Consider the following 24,995-nt stretch of genomic DNA (forward strand, 5'->3'; position numbering starts at 1 on the left):
GACCTGGCTATCATTTGATGAATAAAGTTATCATGGTAAAAAAAAACTAATGAAACGAGGCTCCACTCTCATCCCATGAGCTTATCGATGGGCACCAAAGGACAAAAACATAACCACAAGCAAATTAAATCAATCATAGCAATTCATCAACCACCGATAGGACAACAAAAATCTACTCAAACATCATAGGATGGTAGCGCATCATTGGATAATAATATGAAGCATAAAGCACCATGTTCAAGTAGAGGGTACAGCGGGTTGCGGGAGAGTGGACCGCTGTAGATAGAGGGGGGAAGGTGATGGAGATGTTGGTGAAGATGGCGGAGGTGTTGGTGTAGATCGCGGTGATGATGATGGCCCCAGGCGGCGTTCCGGCGCCACCGGAAGCGAGGGGGAGAGGGGCCCCCTCCTTCTTCTTCTTCCTTGACCTTCTCCCTAGATGGGAGAAGGGTTTCCCCTCTGGTCCATGGCCTCCATGGTATGGGAGGGGCAAGAGCCCCTCCGAGATTGGATCTGTCTCTCTGTTTCTGCGTTCTTAGATTCTGCCCTTTCACCGTTTCTTGTATTCCCGGAGATCCGTAACTCGGATTGGGCTGAAATTTTAACACGATCTCTATCCGTATATTAGCTTTCTTGCAGCGAAAGAAGGGCGTCAACCGCCTTACGGGGTGGCCACGAGGGTCAGGGGCGCGCCCCCTGCCTCGTGGCTCCCTCGGGCACCATCCCGTGTTGATTTTCTTCCCATATTTCACATATATTCCAAAAATAATCTCTGTCCATTTTTATCCCGTTTGGACTCCGTTTGATATGGATTTTCTGTGAAACAAAAAACATGCAACAAATAGGAACTGGCACTGGGCACTGGATCAATATGTTAGTCCCCAAAAACAGCATAAAATTGCCAAAAGTATATGAAAATTGTAGAATATTAGCATGGAGCAATCAAAAATTATAGATACGACAGAGACGTATCGGCATCCCCAAGCTTAATTCCTGCTCGTCCTCGAGTAGGTAAATGATAAAAGGGATAATTTTTGATGTGGAATGCTACCTAGCATAATCTTGATCACATATATAATCATGGCATGAATATTAAGACACGAGTGATTCAAAGCAATAGTCTATCATTTGACATTAAGACAATAATACTTCAAGCATACTAATAAAGCAATCTTGTCTTTTCAAAATAACATGGCCAAAGAAAGCTATCCCTACAAAATCATATGGTCTGGCTATGCTCCATATTCACCACATAAAATATTCAAATCATGCACAACCCCGATGACAAGCCAAGCAATTGTTTCATACTTTTGACGTTCTCAAACCTTTTCAACTTTCACGCAATACATGAGCGTGAGCCATGGATATAGCACTATAGGTGGAATGGAATATGATGGTGGAGGTTGTGTGGAGAAGACAAAAAGGGAGAAAGTCTCACATCGACGCGGCTAATCAACGGGCTATGGAGATGCCCATCAATTGATGTCAATGTGAGGAGTAGGGATTGCCATGCAACGGATGCACTAAGAGCTATAAGTGTATGAAAGCTCAAACTGGAAACTAAGTGGGTGTGCATCCAACTTGCTTGCTCATGAAGACCTCGGGCATTTAAGGAAGCCCGTCATCGGAATATACAGGCCAAGTTCTATAATGAAAATTCCCACTAGTATATTAAAGTGATAACTCAAGAGACTCTCTATATGAAGAACATGGTGTTATTCTGAAGCACAAGTGTGGTAAAAGGATAGTAACATTGACCCTTCTCTCGTTTCTCTCATTTTTTATTTTGTTTCTCCTTTTGTTTCTCTTTTTTGGTGGGCTTCTTTGGCCTCTTTTTTTGTGGGCTTCTTTGGCCTCTTTTTTTTTGTAATGTCTGGAGACTCATCCCAACTTGTGAGGGAATCATAGCTTCCATCATCCTTTCCTCACATGGGACAATGCTCTAATAATGATGATCATCACACTTTTATTTACTTACAACTCAATATTACAACTCGATACTAGAACAAAATATGACTCTATATGAATGCCTCCGGCGGTGTACCGGGATGTGCAATGATCTAGCGTATCAATGACATAAAAGAACGGACAATCCATGAAAACATCATGCTAGCTATCTTACGATCATGCAAAGCAATATGACAATGAATGCTCAAGTCATGTATATGATGATGATGATGGAAGTTGCATGGCAATATATCTCGGAATGGCTATGGAAATGCCATGATAGGTAGGTATGGTGGCTGTTTTGAGGAAGATATAAGGAGGCTTATGTGTGATAGAGCGTATCGTATCATAGAGTTTGGATGCACCGGCGAAGTTTGCACCAACTCTCGAGGTGAGAAAGGGCAATACACGGTACCGAAGTGGCTAGCAATGATGGAAGGGTGAAAGTGTGTATAACCCATGGACTCGACATTAGTCATAAAGAACTCACATACTTATTGCAAAAGTCTATTAGATATCGAAACAAAGTACTACGCGGATGCTCCTAGGGGGATAGATAGGTGGGAAGAGACCATCGCTCATCCCCGACCGCCACTCATAAGGAAGACAATCAATAAATAAATCATGCTCCGACTTCATCACATAACGGTTCACCATATGTGCATGCTATGGGAATCACAAACTTCAACACAAGTATTTCTACAATCCACAACTACCCACTAGCATGACTCTAATATCACCATCTTTATATCGCAAAACTATTGCAAGGAATCAAACATATCATATTCAATGATCTACAAGTTTTATGTAGGATTTTATGACTAACCATGTGAATGACCAATTCCTGCCATCTCTCTAAATAGATATAAGTGAAGCAAGAGAGTTTAATTCTTTCTATAAAAGATATGCCCATGCTCTAACAAATATAAATGAAGCAAAAGAGCATTCTACAAATGGCAGTTTCCTATGTGAAGAGAAACAGGCAATCCAAACTTCAAATGATATAAGCGAAGCACATGAAGCATTCTATAAAGCCATACTCATAAGATTTAAGTGAAGTGCAAAGAGCATTCTATAAATCAACCAAGGACCATCTCATACCAGCATGGTGCATAAAAGAAAAATGAAAACTAAACGCAAAAGACGCTCCAAGATTTGCACATATCGCATGAATGAAACGAATCCGAAAACATACCGATACTTGTTGAAGAAAGATGGGATGCCTTCCGGGGCATCCCCAAGCTTAGGCGCTTGAGTCTCCTTGAATATTTACTCGGGGTGCCTTGGACATCCCCAAGCTTGAGCTCTTTCCTCTCCTTCTTCTCCTCACATTGAGACATCCTCGATCTTTGAACACTTCATCCACACAAAACTCAACAGAAAGCTCAGTAAGATCCGTTAGTATAATAAAGAAAACCACTACTCTAAGTACTGTTGCAAACCAATTCATATTTTGTTTTTGCATTGTAGCTACTGTAATATAACTTTTCCATGGCTTAATCCACGGATATAAATCGATAGTTTCATCAAAACAAGCAAACTAAGCATCAAAATCAGAATTTGTCTAAAACAGAACAGTCTGTAATAATCTGAACATTCACCATACCTCTGGTACTCCAAAAATTCTACCAAAATTAGGAAAAATAAACAATTTGTATAGAAAGATAGTTGAAAGTGCAACTATCCCTGGGTGGTTTTGGTAATTCCTAACAACATATAACTCATTGAGCTAATGCTACTTAAAGATAAACATTTCAGGAAAGCTCAATGATTGGCATGGCATGGATGAGAAAAGTGGATCCCTCAAAATTCTAAGGACAAAGAATTGGCTTAAGGTCAAAGCTCAGGACTCTACATCTTTTCATTTTAAGTGATCCAAGATCACATTGAGTCCATAGGAAAAGCCAATACTATTAAGAGGGGATGAGGTGTTGCCTAATGACTTGCTTGCTCAAAGTGCTTAGTGATATGCTCCAAAGTCCTCAACTACTTTCTCACATCCACATATGTCCCAAACCAAAAGTCAAATTCGGCCCCACCGAAACTTTCTATCTGGCACCACCGAGTTCAATTGACATAGCCACTGCCAGAAACCCTAGTCTTTTCGGTCTCACCGATAGGGATCTCAGTCTCACCAAGATGGGATTGTAATCTTTCTATTTCCCTTCGTAACGTTTCGGTCAAACCGAGATGAGCGATCGGTCCCACCGAGATTGCAATGCAAACTCTCTGTTTCCCTTTTGTAACATTTCGGTCCAACCGAGATGAGCGAATCGGTCCCACCGAGTTTGCCTGACCAACTCTTTGTTAGTCCATTACCAAAATCGGTCTCACCGAATTTGTGTAATCGGTCTCACCGAGATTACGTTATGCCCTAACCCTAACAAAATCGGTCCCACCGAGTTGACATGTCGATCCCACCGAAAATCCTAATGTTCACATTTTGAACTAAATTGGTCTGACCGAGTTTCATGATTCGGTCCCACCGAGTTTGGTGATTTGTGTGTAATGGTTAGATTTTGTGTGGAGGCTATTTATACCCCTCCACCCACTCTTCATTCGTGGAGAGAGCCATCATAACATGCCTACACTTCCAACATACATTTTCTGAGAGAGAACCACCTACACTTGTGTTGAGGTCAAGATATTCCACTCCAACCACATAAATCTTGATCTCTAGCCTTCCTCAAGTTGCTTTCCACTCAAATCATCTTTCCACCAAATCCAAATCTCGTGAGAGAGAGTTGAGTGTTGGGGAGACTATCATTTGAAGCACAAGAGCAAGGATTTCATCATCAACACACCATTTGTTACCTCTTGGAGAGTGGTGTCTCCTAGTTTGGCTAGGTGTCACTTGGGAGCCTCCGTCAAGATTGTGGAGTTGAACCAAGGAGTTTGTAAGGGCAAGGAGATCGCCTACTTCATGAAGATCTACCCGAGTGAGGCAAGTCCTTCGTGGGCAACGGCCATGGTGGGATAGACAAGGTTGCTTCTTCGTGGACCCTTCGTGGGTGGAGCCCTCCGTGGACTCGCACAACTGTTACCCTTCGTGGGTTGAAGTCTCCATCAACGTGGATGTACGATAGCACCACCTATCGGAACCACGCCAAAAATATCTGTGTCTCCAATTGCGTTTGCACACTCCAAACTCCTCCCTTTACCTTCATATGCAATTGTTTTACTTTCCGCTGCTATACTCTTAGAATTGCATGTGTAGGTTGATTGCTTGACTTGTGCTAAGTTGCTAAAATATGCCTAGAACTAAAATTGGGAAAAGTCTAGATTTTTATTTGGTCAAGTAGTCTAATCACCCCCCTCTAGACATACTTTCGATCCTAAAACAGTGCAAAAAGTTTCAGAACCATTTGACGTTCCAGCAAAAAATGTAAAATCGCGCGCTACAGCCAAAGTTTCTGTCCTGCATCGTACAAACCAACAAGCATCTAAAACATCCTAAAGGCAAATCTTGGCACATTATTTTTATAATACAATGGAATTTTACAAAGAGTTTATGTAATCAAGATTCACAAAGTTTCTGTGAGCATGAACAAAGTTCAAGGAGCTCCCCACTTCAACCATGCTTGTCTCTCTCACTTTCACTTTCCTTTTTGAAAATTTTTTGGGTTCCCCTCTTTATTTTTTTGTTTTTAAACTATATGAAAGCACTCACAGAAATAAATGACTCTCTAAAACTTCCGGGTTGTCTCCCTGACAGCGCTTTCTTTAAAGCCATTAAGCTAGGAATATAGTGCTCAAGTAATGGATCCACCCGGATCCCAAGGTATATCAAAGCCAATTTTAATTAACAATGATTTGTAATTTAGTAATGAGCACAAGGTAACATATATCATGTAATGACGGAGTTTAACTCTCTTCCTATGCATCGGCATGTCATTAAAGAACAATTCATGCACACAAAGTAAAGGCCAATGCATAGTGTAAACAGTTTCTTGCAATTTTTTCGTGTTGGAAACATAAAGAGGCAGAGATGTAGTTCCTCTCTCATAATAATTGCAAGTAGGAGCAGCAAGCACATGCATATTATAATAGAAACAATTTCATGTTTAACATAAGGAACTATAGCAAGTTCATCTCCATAAGCATAATTCATATTGGCATCTTGGCCACAAGCATAGCAAACATCATCAAAAAGGGATATTTCAAGAGAATCAACGGGATCATAACAGTCATCATAGCAATCATCCTTTGGTAAGCACGAAGGGAAATTAAACAATGTATGAGTTGAAGAGTTACTCTCATTAGAAGGTGGGCACGGGTGATCAATCCTCTCTTCCTCCTTTTGTTCTTCGCTCTCCTCCTCATCTTTTTCATCCAATGAGCTCACAATGTCATTAATTTCTTCTTCCATAGACTCCTGCAAAATATTAGTCTCTTCTTGGACAGCGGAGACTTTCTCAATAAATGCATCAATATCGGCATTGTATTCATAATTCTCATAGCAATATTTAAGGATAGCTAAATTTTCAGGTCTATAAACTAAATCATCAAAACTTTCACACTCTTTAAACAAAGATTCAATTTCATAAGCACCCATAAAAGCAACAAATTCTTCTATTTGTTCCACATCATAGTAATCATATATACCATTAGCATAAGAAGCCAAGGTTTTATCATCATTAAATTTGCATGAAAAGGGAAGGTGTGGAGCCTTCATCCTAGAGCAACAAGTATAGTCATATCTCAAGCATAGTTCCCGAGCATACCAATGCAACATATGAATTTGATCCCATAATAGTTTCCCTTTTTGAGTCAAGCGATAATCCCTAAAGTATTCACGTTGATCCAACATGTATCCCATAACATAGTTGAATGGGGTTTTCTTAGGATTATCAAAGTAGTATACAATCTCTTTCGCATAACCAACATCGAGGGTTTTAGGAGGTTCCCCATCTCCATGAGTAGCAGGTACACCTAATTTTTTTGGTATTTCGTGTTCCATATCCATAACTAAAGATAGATAACAACTTAGAACAGCAAATAAAAATTACTTAGTGATAAAGAAAACAAGTACACACGAGAATATTCACCCCACCCCACGCTATGGTTCCCCGGCAACGGCGCTAGAAAAAGGTCTTGATAACCCACAAGTATAGGGGATCAATTGTAGCCTCTTTCGATAAGTAAGAGTGTCGAACCCAACAAGGAGCTAAAGGTAGAATAAATATTCCCTCAAGTTCTATCGACCACCGATACAACTCTACACACGCTTAACGTTTGCTTTACCTAGAACAAGTATGAAACTAGAAGTACTTTGTAGGTGTTTTTGGATAGGTTTGCAAGAATATAAAGTGCACGTAAATAAAAAGTAGGGGCTGTTTAGTTAAAGAAGCAATAAAGTTAGTATAGCGAGTGTGGAAAAGTGGTGGTAGGAGTTGCAAAATTGTCCCTAAGCAATTGACTACTTTACTGGACCGATAGCAAGTTTTATGTGGGAGAAGCCACTGCTAGCATGTCATCCCTGACTTGGAATTCTATGCACTTATGATTGGAACTATTAGCAAGCATCCTCAACTACTAACGTTAATTAAGGTAAAATCCAACCATAGCATTAAGATATATTGGTCCCCCTTCAATCCCTTATGCATCAATTTCTATGCTAGGCCGAAGTTTCTGTCACTCTTGCCCTCTAATACATAGTCCTATCAACATACAACTAACCCTATGGTGTGATCCATGCGCGCAATCATATGATGGGCACCAAAGGACAGCAACATAACCACAAGCAAATTAAATTAATCATAGCAATTCATCAACCACCGATGGGACAACGAAAATCTACGCAGACATCATAGGATGGCAACACATCATTGGATAATAATATGAAGCATAAAGCACAATGTTCAAGTAGAGGGTACAGCGGGTTGCGGGAGAGTGGACCGCTGCAGATAGAGGGGAGAAGGTGATGGAGATGTTGGTGAAGATGGCGGAGGTGTTGGTGTAGATCGCGGTGATGATGATGATGGCCACGGCAGTGTTCCGGCGCCACCGGAAGAGAAGGGGAGAGGGGGCTCCTACGTCTTCTTCTTCCTTGACCTCCTCCCTAGATGGGAGAAGGGTTTACCCTCTGGACCTTGGCCTCCATGGCATGGGAGGGGCGAGAGACCCTCCGAGATTGGATCTGTATCTCTGTCTCTCTCTGTTTCTGCATTCCCAGATTCTGCCCTTTCACTGTTTCTTATATTCCCGGAGATCCGTAACTCCGATTGGGCTGGCATTTTAACACGATATCTATCCAGATATTAGCTTTCTTGCGGCGAAAGAAGGGCATCAACCACCTTACGGGGTGTCCATGAGGGTTAGGGGCGCGCCCAGGGGGGTGGGGCGCGCCCCCTGCCTCGTGGCTCCCTCGGGCACCATCTCGCGTTGATTTTCTTCCCATATTTCACATATATTCCAAAAATAATCTCCGTCCATTTTTATCCCGTTTGGAATCCGTTTGATATGGATTTTCTGCGAAACAAAAAATATGCAACAAACAGGAACTGGCACTGGGCACTGGATCAATATGTTAGTCCCCAAAAATAGTATAAAAAGTTGCCAAAAGTATATGAAATTTGTAGAATATTGGCATGGAACAATCAAAAATTATAGATACGATGGAGACGTATCATGGGCAAAAGTGTGCAATCCTCTGCAGAGTGTATAAACTAATCATGGTTAGCCGTGTCCCCGGTTATGGACATCTTGAGTATCTTGTGCTTGAATTACTACGTTGATCTCATCACTTTACTTAATTAACTTGTTGGGTTGATGATTATTAATCTTGGGATTGAGACGGGGTTACCATTCTCAATGTTTTCAACAAACTTTGTAGTTAAATAAAATATATTCCTTTGTTGTCAGGAAAAACTAGCTTTATGCAAATGATAACCATAGAGCCTCCACCAGCCATAAATGCATATAGTTATAGTTGTTACTTGTTCATTGCTCTATAGTGTTATCTTGCCACCATATTCCATGTGCTGACCTACACAGGCTGCAACGTATTATGTTGCAGAGTATGCAGACGAAGAGTAAGGTGCGCTAGGTCGTTGTCATGCACTCAGCTATGATGTTGGAGTTGATGGACTCATTTACCTTCGAAGCTTCCGCTGTAATCTTCATTAGATGGCCTTCAGCCATATTATTAGGTCGTTGGATCAATTGTTACCTTAGTTGCGATTATGATCGCATTTGTTGTTGCATTTAAATGTTTTACATAATTTCAATGTATGTTTTAATTACATGCTCTAGAGAGCTATATGTTGTTCAATGAGAACTATGTATGAACTTTATGTATTTATTTTTTCAGTAATAACATTTGATCACTATTGTACTTTGGTTTTAATGTGATGATGAACTTATATTAATTTGGTCACTTCTCTATTCATGATGTTCTGTAATGGTTTTTCACATACTTAATTATATATAATGCATGTAGATGAACCGACAATGGATGTGTCGGTGTCAAAACCGGCGGATCTCGGGTAGGGGGTCCCGAACCGTGCGTCTAGGATCGATGGTAACAGGAGACATGGGACACGATGTTTACCCAGGTTCGGGCCCTCTCTATGGAGGTAATACCCTACTTCCTGCTTGATTGATCTTGATGAATATGAGTGTTACAAGAGTTGATCTACCACGAGATCGTAATGGCTAAACCCTAGAAGTCTAGCCTATGAATATGGTAATGAGTATATGCCTCGTCCTTTCCTGATTACCCCCTTCGGCTTCTATAGACACCGAGGGGATCTAGGGTTTACATGGAGTCGGTTACATAAGAAGGAATCTTCGGTCGCCAAGCTTGGCTTCCACGCCAAGTGGAGTCCAATCCGGACACGGTGCAATCTTCGGTCTTCTCATCCTCACAGCCCATGAGTCTGGCCCACGGATAACAGGACGGACGTCCGAGGACCCCTTAGTCCAGGACTCCCTCAGTAGCCCCTGAACCTGGCTTCAATGATGAGGAGTCCAGCACGCAGATTTGTCTTCGGCATTGCAAGGCGGGTTCCCCTTTCTCCGAACTCCAAGTTAGTATTCAGATGCGACGATAGTATCCGGACCTGCAATATACCACGCACAAACGCAGAGAGAATATATATATTTTCACACGAGTTTCGTCCGCTGACAGCTCTTCACAACACGACATTACGTCTGTCCGGTCACAACCTTAAACCGTTCTTTGTCTGCCGCTCCATGTTTTGAGACGTGGTTGCTATTGGCACGTCCTGTAAAATTAGAGATCGTGTCCTCTTATCGCGGGGTTCTCATCAATGCGGGCATGGGTAACCCAACTGTGCCATTTATATAGCCCTTGGGAATAGGCGAGTTTTTAGGACGAGTGGGGAGGCGCTTGATATTCACGGCCTTTATAAAGGGATAATGACACTCTCCCTTTACCCTCACCCTTCTTCATCTTCAATCCTTTCGTTCTTGAGCTCTAATACCCAAGTTTTAGCTTTCGCTCGTTCGAGAAAGCACTCCAGTCATGTCCGTATCTGGAGTTGGAGGCAAGTGGATGGCCTCCTCCGTTGAGGAGAAGGACATCATGGAGCTCTGGGAGGCCGGCTACTTAGCCAAGGAGATTTCTCACCGACTCCCTACAAAAGGGAAAGTCATCCCTACCCCCGAGCCCCATGAGAGGGTCGTGTTTCTTACACACTTCGTCCGCGGGTTGGGATTCCCTCTTCATCCATTTGTCCGTGGATTGATGTTTTACTATGGGTTGGACTTCCACGATCTGGCTCCCAATTTTATCCTCAATATCTCAGCATTCATAGTTGTGTCCGAGGCCTTTCTCCGCATCCCACCTCACTTTGGCCTATGGCTGAAGACTTTTAATGTAAAGCCCAAGGTGGTGCGCAGCCAACAGGCCGAGTGTGGAGGTGCCATGGTGGGCAAAATGCCCAATATCACTTGGCTCGAAGGCTCCTTTGGAGAGACGGTGAAGGGATGGCAATCAGGGTGGTTCTACATCACCGAGCCGCGTGACGCCAACTGGGCGGCGGCTCCCGAATTCCGATCTGGTGCCCCGATGCGGCTTACCTCCTGGCAAGAGAAGGGCCTGGCCTAGGGATCTTTGGAAGAGATCGCGGGGCTCCAAACTTGCCTCCAGAACATGATAACCCGGAAGATCAAGCTCGTTGATGTGATCAAGGTCATGCTTGTACGCCAGATCCTTCCCTGTCAGCGGTGGACCTGTAATTTGTGGGAGTTCGATTTGGCCAAGCACCAGACGCTGCAACGGCTCTTCAGCACGACGCACAAAGATATCTGGAGGGTGCTCTTCAAGGGCAGCGAGACACCTCCACCCCCGACCAAAGATCGCGGGCTCAACTTTAAGCGTTAGGCTAATTCGGTAAGCCATCAAGGTATAATCTTTAAGGACACACTTCGAGGAAGGATACTAAGCCCTCTTACCAATTTCTTTTTCAGGCCTGGGTCGACCTAGCGAAATGGATTAATAGTCCGGCGCCGCTGCCCGAAGGCGAGGAAACCCCGCTCCTTGCGAAGATGCTATTTCCGGCACCTTACGACGTGCCGGAGAAGAAGGTCAAAACCACGGCCAAGGGGACCAGGAGTGGACTTCGTCGAAGGAACACATTGGTCGTCTCATCTGACGATGAGACAGACCCCTCAGCCACCAACGATGGCAACGAGGAGGGAGGTGACTCCCCTCCTGCGGGAGGGAGGAAGAAAAGGGAGGCCTCCATGAGTTTGGAGGCGGAGGCGCCCAAGAGGGGGAAAGGCTCCCACGCGGATAACTCCGTGTGGGATGTTGATAGCAGCCCAGAGCGACCTCGCCGGACCAAGCCACGGGCCGCCTCGTAAGTACCAGAATCTGAAAATGTCTGGCCTTTCCGGTTTGCAGTATTGATGTACCTTAAATTTTGTCATTGCAGTCCGGCACGCGATGACTCGCTGCGATCCTCAACAGAGGAATCGCTGGACTCAAAGGAGATGGCTAGCATGTCTCCGCCGCCTGCTCATTTCGTCTCTCCCAAGGGTGACGACGAGGTGGAGTTGCAAAAGACCTTCCCCGACCAGGGGGAGGTTCCGGAGATCATCGGGGTAGTGCCCCATGATGATTTTTTAGTCGCCGGACACACGGGGGAAAAAATCCCTTATGGGGACTGATGATGGGGGCCGAGTTCCCCTTGGTCCTGAGCAGGACACCACTCCCGAGATCCATGCGGCCCCGGAGTCCGGTGAACGACATTCCCCGAAAGAAGGGAGCGTACCAGTCCCGCCGGTGAGCTCTGTCCAACCAGAGGCACCGGACAATCTACTGGAGGCGCTACGAGGCGCCTCTATTGTGGATGAACACCGTGCCCTTATGGGCACGGTAATAGAGAAGGTTCAGTTCGTAAAAAACGGATTGACCGAAGCATGCACTAGCCTTCTATCAGGCTTTGAGGTAAGTAATGCAATTGTAGGAAGAATGTCACGATATAGACAGTAGCCCCTGATGCTATGTTTGGTGTTCGGTAGGAAAGAGCCAAACAGAGGATCGAGAAAAAATATCGCAGGAGTCTAACATAAGTTGTCTTTTGTGAATAAGCAGGTATCGCTGCAGGCTACCACTGCTCATCCTGCGGAGGTTTCCGAACTGAAGCAGAAACTGAAGCAGGCCGAAGAGGAACTTGGCCTCGTGAAAAAGCAGCTGGAGGATAGCCAAGGTATGCAGTGACCCGCGGGTATATTTAAAAAAAATAAAAAAAATGAATAGTCCGACCGGACTAAAGTGTCATAATCTTTATTAGGGGCCACGACCGAGGTGGCCGCCCTCAAGAAGGCGTTAGCCGAGGCTGAGGATAAAGCGGCCAAGGAACACGCCTCGTGCAAGAAGCACGAGGCCCGGGTTGACGAGGCGCAGCAGCAGCTCCAAGGCGTGATCGAGAGATTTGAATCCTTGGAGCGCGATTGTAAGGTGCAAGAGTCCGAACTGGAGAAGGCCCGTCAAAGTGCACAGGACGCACGAGCCGAAGCCCAGAACGCCCTCCAGGAGGTTCTAACAGCCAAGAACGTTGCGGCGGGTGAGTCTTTCGCCATGCAAAGCAAGTATGTAAAAGAAACGTTCCTTGTACTTATCCGGATTTGGGTTTTCTAGGGGCGTTTACGAATCTACCGCGCAGTATATCAGATGCTGTCGAGCATTATAGATCCGAAGAGGGGATGTCCACAGAGAAGCTATTCTGGTCCCAATATCTTGGACCCGAACATCCGGTGTCCTTTAGCGACCAGCTGAAGCAGTTGGTCGAGCTGCACAAGTCGGCAGAGCTAGCCATGAAGGACTTAATAGTCCGGCTGGGGTCTGCCGAGCCTATACCTAGTAGCTACTTCGGGCTTGTTCAGCGGCTTGTAAGTGCCTGTCCGCGGCTCCAAATCGTGAAGCGGTCGGTCTGTATTGAAGGTGCTCGTATGGCGTTTGCCCGTGTCAAGACGCATTGGGCGAAGTTAGATGTCAAGAAGCTGATGACCGAGGGGCCACCGGAGGGCAAGGAGCATCGTCGGCCCAAACACTATTTTGATGGTGTCCTGGAGGGGTCCCGCCTTGTGGCGGAGCAATGTTCAAAGGATATTATATTCCCATGAGAACATGTGTATTACCTTGCCCTGTAATATGGAACAATGGTGTAATGTAATATAGTGCTTATGATTTAAATTTACCTCCTGTGCGGCCGTTTATTAACTCTGAGGGTTGACCAGTCGTCGGCTTCTACCCCCATGTAGATAGTACGGGGGTGTTCGGGATAAATCTAAACACTCTTTACTCCACATCCTGGTCCTTAAAGGAGGTGTTTAGCGCAACGAACAAGGCAATCAGACTATGCGGCCTTTACCGCCCTCACTTAGCCATAGGAGTTTGAAAAATAGGAAAGTTGGCGAAGCCCTGGTATTCGGAAGGCCAAACTAGGGGCGCTATGCACGCCTAATTGGGGGAACTGATTCTTCGCAAGAAGAGGAAAAAATCTCCAACGATTTGGAACCTCTCGAACAGCTGACTGGCTCTCGCCGCATCATCACAGTCAGTTTTCGGCTTTCTCTACTGAGGTGCTCGTCCAGAAGAACCGGGACACAATCGCAGTAGTTCTCCCTTTACTACCCTAGCCGATATAGCGGTACGTAAGGTAGTAAGCACAGGAGCCGGGCAACCCAACTATTGACCAAAGACATGATTCGGAGCCGATGCATATAATGCTATAAGTTTGGGGTGTTGAACTATACTATAAAAGTGTTCGATCTTTTTATTGCCGTGGTGTTGGGTGTAATGAAGCCCCTGGCGTAGTAATACATACCATGTTGTACGTTTGCAGTGGGTAATTAATACCGAGGTGAGTAAACGGAAAAATGAAATAATAGGCTAACGCTACCGTGTATTCACCATCAAGGCGTGCTTTGTACAAGCGATGCGAAAAGCATGTAGGGCTATTTAACATGCCGTAACCAAGGGCGAGCTACGTGCGGGTATGAAAAGCAAGTATGGCGATCGTTTTAATAGAGATCACCTGGAGGTTCCCTTGTAAGACAGAGCTCCTTGCCTCCTTGGTGTGTTCTGCAAGCGGGTTGTCCGTATAGACCTTCAAAAGAGAAGAAAAAACCCACAGAAAAGAAAAAGAAAAAGTGTGTGAATCCCGGGGTCGGTCGAGCCGTACAGTGGATCGCGAACAAGTTATGCCTCCGCCAATTCCCATGGGGTTTTGAGTGCGTAATTTATATACGCGCGGTATTAGTGCCATTGCCTCCTCGGGGCTTGGACGGAGGCCAAATTTCTAATTCGGCTCCTGACGAGCCGAGCTGTCCTGCTGCAGTGTGGTCCGGACCCTCTTGATGATGTCCAGAGGCTCGACAGCCAGATTATAATGCTGCTTGAGAAGGCCGCTCTGTACTTTTGCTGCTAGGGCGGCAATGTGTTCCTCTGTACGGAGGGAGCATTCCGTGTTTCCATTTACTGTAATGATGCCACATGGACCGGGCATTTTGAGCTTGAGATAAGCGTAATGTGGCACCACATTGAATCTAGCAAATGCGGTCCGTCCGAGCAGGGCGTGATAGTCGCTGTGAAATGGGAAGATATCGAAGATTAGTTCTTCGCTTCGGAAGTTATCCGGGGAACCGAATACTACTTCCAGCGTTATTGAGCCCGTACAACGGGCCTCTACGCCTGGTATGACTCCTTTAAAGGTAGTCTTCGTGGCTTGACCCGTGAGGGGTTGATGCGCATTTTATGTACTGTATCCTGATAGAGCAGGTTGAGGCTGCTACCACCATCCATTAGGACTCGTGTCAGGTGAAATCCGTCGATGATTGGGTCAAGGACTAGTGCGGCCGAACTGCCGTGGCGGATGCTGGCACTACAAAAAAAATACACTTCCGTGATGATACGTGTTTGTCACAGTAGGTCGCTTTTTTGTCATGCATGTACATCCATGACAAATTTATGATAGAATCAAGATAGTCATACCTGTGCTGTCGTAGAAGTGTTCCATGACATTACCAAAATTATCATCACGGAAGTGTCCACTTCACGACGATAAATCGCGCGTCACAGAAGTGCTTTCGTCAAGGGTGACCGACACATGGCATCCACCGTAACGGAACGCCATTAAGCTATCGGGTCAGGTTTTGGATCCGATAACCCGTTAACAGCCCCGACCAATGGGGATTTTCCACGTGTAAAATCATCATTGGCTGGAGGAAACACGTGTCGGCTCATCGTTGGGACAGATGTCAACCACTCATTGGACGGAAGGCGCCTATGATACGTCGACACGTGGCACGGCCCAACAGAGGCCCATTCCTGTGAAAAGGCCAGCCCGTTTGACTTGGTCAAAAGGTGGCGGGCCGGCCCATGGAAAGCCTGTTAACGACCTATTCGCATATAGCCCATTTACAGCCCACTAACCCAAGGCCCGTTACGCCCTATTCGAATTAGGCCCAGTAGCGTCATCTGGGCCATCCAATATGATTCCAGCCCGTTTTCACTTCTGGCCCATGTATGACCCATGACGTCTTTCGGCCCATATGAGGCCCTATGTAACTCTTGGCCTATTAACGGCCCGTGGTGAAACTGGCCCGTAATGAACAGTGTATCACTTTACACCCATTAATGGCCCGTGGTGAAACTGACCCGTAATGAACAGTGTATCACTTTATACCCATTAACGGCCCGTTATTCCGTTGGGAAGTTTCCAGCCCATGTTATCTTTCGGCCTTCTCAGAGCCCATTTATTCTTGGGCTCATTTCCAGCATTCGTTTACTTACGGCCCATTACTGTCATTTTCTGCTTGTGGGCCAAATTCAGCTCGTGGTTACAGTCGGCCCGCTTATGGTCCATTAATATGTTGGGCCGTTTTCATAGCGTCATCAAATACGGCCTATTAACGATGGCCCGTTACAGTCGGCCCATGAACGGACGATTCCAACTCTAGCCCGTTTACGGCCATAATGCGGCCTGTTATTGGCCCATGTTTGGCCAATCGATCATACGGCCCGTATAAGGCCCATTGATGATACGGCCCGTAGAAGGCCCATTGTTTCTACGGCCCGTAGAAGGCCTGCTGTTTCTACGGCCCGTAGAAGGCCCACTGTTTCTACGGCCCGTAGGAGGCCCAGTGTCACTACAGTAAATATTAGCCCATGGTTATTGTGGCCTAGTTTTAAAAAATAGGTTATTGCAGCCACTAGTTAACCGCGGAAAAAGAACTGCAATGACTACAAGCAAACAAATAAAGAAGACAACAAGGAAATAAATAAGCAAGCAACTAACACTAGGCTATCACGGCTATTACACATATTACATCCACTGGGCATCAAAGTTCGCCACCAGTGCAAATATAGGGAACAAAGCATCATATCATATACACTGGCCGTCAAAATTGGCCACTAGTGCAAATAAACGCGGCAGCAAAACAAGAGAATAACTGAAACAACTTCACAAGAGCTCAAGAAACGTTATCCTGGGTATCCACCATGCTGGCAATAAGCTTAGCAAGCTGATTAGCTTTGTCCTGTTTGGCGCTAAAATCCTCCAACGCTTGTTGTTGCACCAGAAAGTATGCATCTGAATGCTCCAAGGACTTCCGCAGTCCTTCCGCTTCTTGTCGCAGCACAGCTGATCGATGTCTTTCAGCTTGTAGTTGAGACTCAAGAAACCGAACTGATTCAGATAGTGAGTTTGAATAGCTTGTGCAAGCGGTAGTGGCCAGTAACTCCAACACTAAACCAAGACAGGATGTGTCACTATCCTGAACCTTATCTGCATTACTTCCTTTACCGTTGCTTAATAAGGCACTCTTCCCCAATATTCTGTCAGCATTCTAAAAGAAGAAACAAGCAGACACATAACAAGTTTAGCATGTACTAGTATATGAAACTCATTTCAGTGAACTAGTTCATTAGTAAGGTGGACAGGATTAAACTACCAAGTCTTCCATTGCCAAGTACTAGTACATAATAAAAGCATCAAACAAACATATATCTATGTCCTATGGTAGCAATGGAATCTTAAATTAGAACAATTGTTCTTCAGGTTTAGGCACTTGTTCTACATGAACAGAGTACAGTAAGACGCAAGAATATAATACTTAAAAATAGAAAATGAGCTCATAGACCTTACCACATTCTTGGTTCGGGACCAGTACAGAACAAGGCGTTCCCAGTCATCGTCCAGTAAATGTGTCTCAGTAGAACGTAAGGGAATTTGATGAGTTTCTTTGCCGGTGAAGTACGTTTTCTTCACGTAATTCCGATACTGCCACCAAGCATTCTTGAAGATAGCAGAGGTATTAGCACAGGTTACCTCATCCTGAGTTTCCAAATCGGTCCTTCTCTATAGAGAAAAATGGGAAATTTTGCTGTATTATAACCATCATGGAGGTAGGATGTATGAGACGAAGCAAAGTAATTGCCATGAATAACATTACTTACACATAACTCCTGGACAAACACCTGCAACTAGCATTTTCCTTCATCTTCAGTATAATATTTCCAAGATGGGAAGATACACACATACGATTTAACAACATCAAATGCGATAGATGCTAAAATACGACTAGTTGGTTGTGCTTCCTCCACAGGAATAGGCGTACTAACTGGTGGAGTTGGGGTTCGCCGTGATAGTACTGGCCCTATGGGCACTAGAGCTGCCTTACTAACTGCTCTTGTTTGGGAGCTCTGTGGTGGAGATGGTGTTGTGTCAACAGGAACCGGGTTACTATCGGCTGGGGTTGGGGTTAGATTGGGTGAAGCTGGTTCTCTGTCCATCGTAGTAGGGGTACAATCTGCGGGAGTTTGGGTTATGTGTGGTAGGGCTGGTTCTTGTGCATGTACAACCGGGGTGCTATCTCCACCAAGAGGTAGCATTGTTTTATTTGAAGACCGTGTTTTTAGTCCGCTAGATACTGGCATCACCCGCTCCAATTCAAATGGCTGATAAACATGAAACATAGTTGAATGTACATACATTGTATGAGAGACAGATGCAATAGATAGTGTGGAAAAAAGAGGGCATGAAATAGTTGACATGTATATTGTTTAACTAAAACGGATAGCATGGCATAATTTCACATATATGATGTCTATCTAAACTAGATAGCATAGCATAACATAATTCAAAGATATGATGAATAACTAAACAGGATCGCATGACATAATTCACCTACATGTTATCTAAGTAATCAGGATCACATCATTTAATTCACATATGTGATTTATATGCTAAACAGAGGGCATTCGATATGATGTCTGAACTAAGAACATGGTGTTGAATATTGTGTATATGATGTCTAAACTATGCAATGCAAGACACCGTATGCATGATATGAGCAGTATAACCGTGCCAAGTTAGAGCATACACCTCAGTGGGGAAATACGACTGGTCATTTGTCTCTAAATCCATCTCTGAGGAGCTATCGGGACCCAACAAGAGATCTGCTTTGACAGGTAGCACTGTCTGCTCTGAAGGCCTTGTTTTCACTCCAGATTTTTCCATCTCCCACCCAAATGGCTGATTCACAGGAAGAGTAGTTTAATGTACAAACATTGTCGACAAATGGAAATGTAATGAAGAAAAGGATGGGCAAGATATCATTCAAATATATGATGCCTGGTTAAACAGGATGGCATTGCACATTTCGCATATATTATGGCTGGCTAAAAGACATGAGACTGCATAATTCCCATATATGATATAGAAACTAAACAGGTGGCATTACAGAACATGTCTAAACTAAGCAGATGACATATATGATGTCAAAAGTAGGCACTGCAAGGCAACATATGCATGATATGACTAACATCATCATGCCAAGGTAGAGCAAACACCTTGGGGGTAAATAGGAGTGGTCAGCAGCGTCCGAATCTACCTCAGAACAGATATCTTCCTCTGGATTACAATCTGGAGAGGGGTGGGGAGGGTTTGCCATTGAATCCACCATGGAGCGATGTCTGCATGACATTGTATTACCACACAAAACTCTTCTCTTTTTCTCTACATGTTCAGCATGACTGTGTACAATATCTGACATGCATACGAAAAAATATGGTGAGATTATGCAAGGAGAGCATGCAGAAATTTACAGTGATGGTAACAACCAGTGGATCGATGTTTTTCCGTTGAACCAAAATAGCCCTAATGGATCGACGTGAATGTATAGTAATAAGTGATGCAACAAGTGTACAACCTATTTGCCGTAGCCGTGTCGACCTCAGCATCATTGGGTTGGTCGCTGAAGAAGTTGAGGCAGAGGTGGCTGCCGGAGGTGTGGAGGAAGATCTGAGGAATCTGTAGACGGCCTCCAGGGCACTGTCGGATTTCGGGTTCCGGCAGACCCTTGAGGTTCGAACACTAGGGTGCGCGCTGAGATCTCTCCCCTACCGATCTACGTTCAATCTCCTTGCATGATTTGAGCTGGAAACAACGAACAACACAAGGGACACGAAGTTTATACTGGTTCGGGCCACCATTGTGGTGTAATACCCTACTCCAGTGTGTGGTGTGGTGGATTGCCTCAGGGGCTGATGATGAACAGTACAATGGAAGAACAGCCTCATGAGAGGTGTTCTTGAGCTGGTGCGATGAACTGCTAGGGTGAGCTCAGTCGCCTCTCTTTCTCTCTGCTAGGGTTCTACCAGATCTCTAGATGTCCGGGTGTGTTTATCTCTCCGGGGTCTGTCCTCACTCTGTGGTGGCTAGCTCTATTTATAGAGGCCCTGGGCCTCTCCCCAAAAAATGAGCGGGAAGGGCGCCCACAATTGGCCATTTTGAAGGGGAACATCTAGTACAAGTTATCCTGACCAAAGGTGGTCTCCGGCTGCCAAAAGTACTGGTGATGACACAGTCTTGGGCTCCACGGTGACCTCTATCCTGCCGCTCTGCTGGTCTTGGTCTCGTTGCACCGGAATGGCAACCTTTGCCCGATGCCTTGGCATGTGCTTGCCCCCTTTGCACCAAAAAGGAAACAAGGACACTGCGTAGGCCGGCGCCCGCCTGGTCTCGAACGTCATGGCTTGCGTCGCAGGCTCCTCGCGAGGTACCCTCTGCCTTGATCTCTCCGCCTCCTCGCGAGCCTGCCTGATGAGGCTGCTTCTAAGGAAGCTTCCGGTCGTCCACCCCGCGAGGCTTGGCCCCTCGCGAGGGTCTTGAGCTTGAGCTGACGAAGATGGGCCGCGCTGGGGCCCCACTTGAGCCACGCTGCAGGCCGTAGGCAGGCAAGTCTGGGGACCCCCGTTCCCAGAATGCCGACAGTAGCCCCCGGGCCCAAGGCGCGCCCGGGCTTGGCCTAGCAGGGAAGCGAAGGGGCAAGCGCGAAGCGCCGCGGGCCCCAACAGCCTGCGGCCTTGGGCGCCGCATGGCGATTGATTGGACGTGGGCGTCTGCACTTCCCCATGATGCCTCGGAGACTGCATGACTTGACAAGTCCCTGCATGCAGAGAAACCGGTCATGATTACCTGCGATCGTGGTGCTCGACGGTTGGCCTCCTCCAGCTATAAGTATGGGGCTGGGCGAGCCCCTTCAGTCCATCCTTTGCTGCCGCTCCTTTCCTTCTTCTTCCTCGCTCTTGCTTCTCCTTACGCCAATGGCACTAATTCGCCGGTTCTCTGCAGAAGAGAAGGGAAGGCCCCCCGAGAGGGTCTGGACCCACTTCCGCCGAAGAAACCGCTGGTCCTCCGCCGCCGAGATGAGGGTGCTCAGCAGGAGGCACCGAGGCGCTGGTACGGGCGGCCACCGCCTGGGTATCCGCTACCCTTGTACGCCCATGTCGTAGGTCCTAGGGGAGAAGGCGTCGAGCAACACCGACGGTGCCGCCGTCGATGCCGGTGAGTCACGGTGGTGCGCGTCGTTGCTCCTGGGATCCACGCCGAACGCTCCTCTCGCGAGCTCGTGCACCACGCCGCCATGCCTCCGAGCTCTTGGATTCGCCTCCCTCCTTCCTTCACCTTCGATATTCCGCCGAGCGGGGCTCTGGAGCTCTGGCTGCAGCACGCTGACTGCGGTACCCTTGCGACCGGAGCGGAGGTCGCGATCATCGCTCAGGGTAAGGTCTTCATGACCCGGGGCTGGGGCGAGATCGCCCGGGTCTGCCGGACAGTAGGCGCCCTCGTGATTCATCTTGAATATGACGGCGCCTCCCTGATGTTCTTCAAGGTCTTCGATGCTAAAGGACGCCGGCTGGAGTGCTGCCCCAGCGAGAGCGGCAGGGGCGATGAACCGGCGAGGTCCTGGCCCGCCCATTGGCCCTCCAGCAGCTCCTCAGGCGGCAGCGGAGGAGCTGGGGAATCCAGCGGCTCCCCTGAGCTCCTCACGACTCCGGAGACGAGCGACGAGAGCTACGAGCCCCCGAGCTCGCGCGGTGCTCGAAGTGGGGCAGCTGCGTCCAGCCGCCGACGCCACTGATCTGGATGGGGTTGGTGTCGACGTTGGGCAGCCCACTGTTGATGATGGCGTCCCTGGCGGAGGTGCGGGCGATTAGCGTTCCTTAGGACTAGTACTCTTGTTCCCTGCGAGGAATCAAAGCAGCACCCCGTGGGGGTATGTAAGGCATCTGCCATGTCTGTTATGAATATTACATCCTTTATATGAATCAATGTGAGGTGCTTGTCCTGTCTCGGCTTGGCTCCCCCTTTCTATCCTCACGAGGACTTGGCGCTCTACGCTGAGAGGTCCCAGTCCCCAGGCAGGCTTCAGCCGTCGCTGGTATGCCAGGTCACGATGCCGTGGTCAAGGCCAGGAGGTGAGTGGCCCGAGGTCCGGTAAGAGCCCCCGAGTCGCGATCCTCGGGAGGTCCCCTTTAGCGCTCAAGCAGCCCTCGCTGGGCGAGAAAGGAAGGCGACGTCGCCGTGACAGAGCCGCACTGGGCGAGGGTTTGGTGCAGCGTTAGTCCAATTCCTGTAAGGGCGTGACTTATCTCTTGAGTTTGGTGTAGTTCCTCGATGAAGCGCCCGACCCGAGTGGTGGCAGCTGAGGCGCTACTGGGTTAGGTCCTCGCGAGCTCCTTCCCGCTCCGCAGCACTTTCCTTAATGCTCTACGTCCTCAGGTCCCGGCCCTCGAGCGAGCTCTGCCGCCGCTGGTATGACAGGTCGCGATGCCGTGGGTCAAGGCCAGGGGGTGAGGGCTGGAGAGCCAGTAGGAGCCCATGAGTCGTGATGCTCAGGTGCCCCCTTTTAATGTGCAAGCGGTCCATGCCGGAGAGAGGGAGAGACAGCTCGCGACGTCCCTAGCGTTGCTCCTGGAGTAGGTCCTGACACCAATCATGGAGAGAAACAAGACCTGTTGTTATGGTTGTCGGCCAACCTTTGTCGCTCCGGGGAAGTGATTGGGGGCACTGAGGGCCTGGTGAGGTGGCGCCTTGCGGGGCTGCCGCGGCCAGAGCTCGACCACTCAGATATATCGGCGTTGCAGGGATGGACCCGTGCGCAAATGCCGTGCCAGAGCGAGCGGCTCCATAGGTAGGCGTCAATCGAGCAGGTGATTAGGTCAGACATGTTAGGCGCGCAGGGGGGAATTCATTTAAATAGACACGGGAAAAGCAAACGTCGCTAGGCCAGGCCCGAGCAGCTCGGGGATGATGCAGCCCGAGGGGCGCCCCCAACAAGGTAAGTAAAGAGCATAAGCAAAGCGGGTACATGCCGCAGGGACGGACCCAGGCGGCCTGGGAATGATGCGGCCCTGTGGGCGCTCCCAGCTAAAAACGGAACTTAGAAAGATGTCACATGGTGCTGTTGAAGATGAAGTGGTGTTGAAGAAGCGGGCGATGCGCGATGAAGGCATCGACCCTCATGAGCCCCCAGGCCCAGGAGCCTCGGGAGGCTCCGGCGGCACAGGTGGGTCTCCGAGAGCCATCTCCATCTCCGCCTGGACCGCATGATGCATGACCTCCTAAGCCTCCAGAATGCTCCTCGGCAGGCGCTGATGTGCGGCGACTGCGTCCGGCAGGCCGAAAGGCATGCGAACGTAGCTGTGAGGTGGACCCTCGCAACGCCCCACGCGCGTAGGCCAGAGGCGCTCCTGAGACACGGCTCGGTTGAGCCCTGGTACGTCGATGCAGACGCGCAGCCCACCATCCTCGCCTGGAAGTGGGGCCATGGCGGGCAAGCGGCGGCTGCCATGCATGACTCTTGACTCCTGTAGCTCCTGAGTGTTGCTTGCGACGAACTCCTGAGGGTTTGGTCTTCCTTGCCTTGTACCTTCCGGAGGGAAACGTGCCTGGAAGCACCACTCCAAGTGGTGCCCGAGCGCCTCCCTCTCGACCTTGGCAAAGTCGGTGGCTCTCCAAGAAAGAGCCCCCGAGCCCTGCCTGAGGAGGGCGCCGGGCGCGCCTTCCTATGCGAGAGAGGGTGGCGCTCCCTGATTGGGCGCAGATCCTGACGCAACACCTCCGGAGGTGCCTGCCTCCTTGTGGCTTGGACCAGGAGAAACCTTCTTCTTCTTAAGGGTCGCCTCGGGAAGTCTTCCGTTCCTGTGGTCCGGGTCTTCGATTGCTGCGGCTTGGAACATGCGCTCAAGTGAACACACTGCGTCCCTTTCTTCACAGGGTACGGTGATGACTCCACCGCTTCCTGGCATCTTGAGGACATTGTATCCATGGGGAGTCACTGCCATGAACTTGGCCAGGGCTGGGTACGCGAGGATGGCGTTGTACGACAGATGGATGTGGGCGACGTTGAAGTCGATGAGCTCGGTGCGGTCGTTGTTGTGATGTACGAAGGTGACTGGAAGGCGAACCTGCCCTATGAGAAAAGTGGAACCATCAGTGATCCTGAGAATGGCTTGGTTGGCTGAAGCTGATCGTATGGTACTTGGAGACTGTCGAACGTCTCGACGGACAGGACATTGAGTCCTGCTCCGCCGTCAATGAGGGTCCTGGTGACCTGCACGTTGCTGATGACTGGGGAGCAAAGCATTGGGAGGACTCCGGCCGTTGCCGCGCACTTGAGCTGATCCGCTGAGCTGAACGTGATAGCACACGCGGACCAGCTGAGAGGGCGCGTGGCCTCAAGCTTGGGGAGGACTGCATTCACCTCGCAAGCAAACTGCTTGAAGATGCGTTGTGAGGCTGGGGCCTGCGTGCCACCCAAGATGCAAGCGATTGCACGCGGCTCCTGGAAGCCCCGAGCCCCCTCGTCTTGATGTTGGTCTTCGTTCCTCCTTGACGGTGGTGGCAGACGAGGAAGGCCTGTGTTGCCGTGCGGGCGATCCTCACGAGGTTGATCTCTCCAACCTCCCTCGCGAGGTTGGTCCTGCTAGTGATCCTCGCGAGGTCGATCATGCCACCCTTGGCGAGGGCCACGGTCTTCCCATCGTCCGCCACCTCTTCCTCCTCGGCCATAGCCCCTGTCATTGCGCTCGGGGCGTCGGCCGACACGCCCATCTCTCACGGCCCTGAGCTCTTGACATTCGTTGGTGTTGTGGGTGTGGAGGTCGTGGTACACGCAGTACCGGCTGCCCTTGGATGACTCAGGATGATCCCTGCCTCGGTTGGTGTCTGGTTCCGCTGCAAGCACAGCAGCCCCCTTGCGCTTCACGTCCTTGGCCTTGGGCTTCT

This window comes from Triticum urartu, chromosome 6A (genome assembly GCF_056163025.1).
Source record: "Triticum urartu cultivar PI428250 chromosome 6A, HENAU_Tu73, whole genome shotgun sequence".
NCBI classification, from domain to species: domain Eukaryota; kingdom Viridiplantae; phylum Streptophyta; class Magnoliopsida; order Poales; family Poaceae; genus Triticum; species Triticum urartu.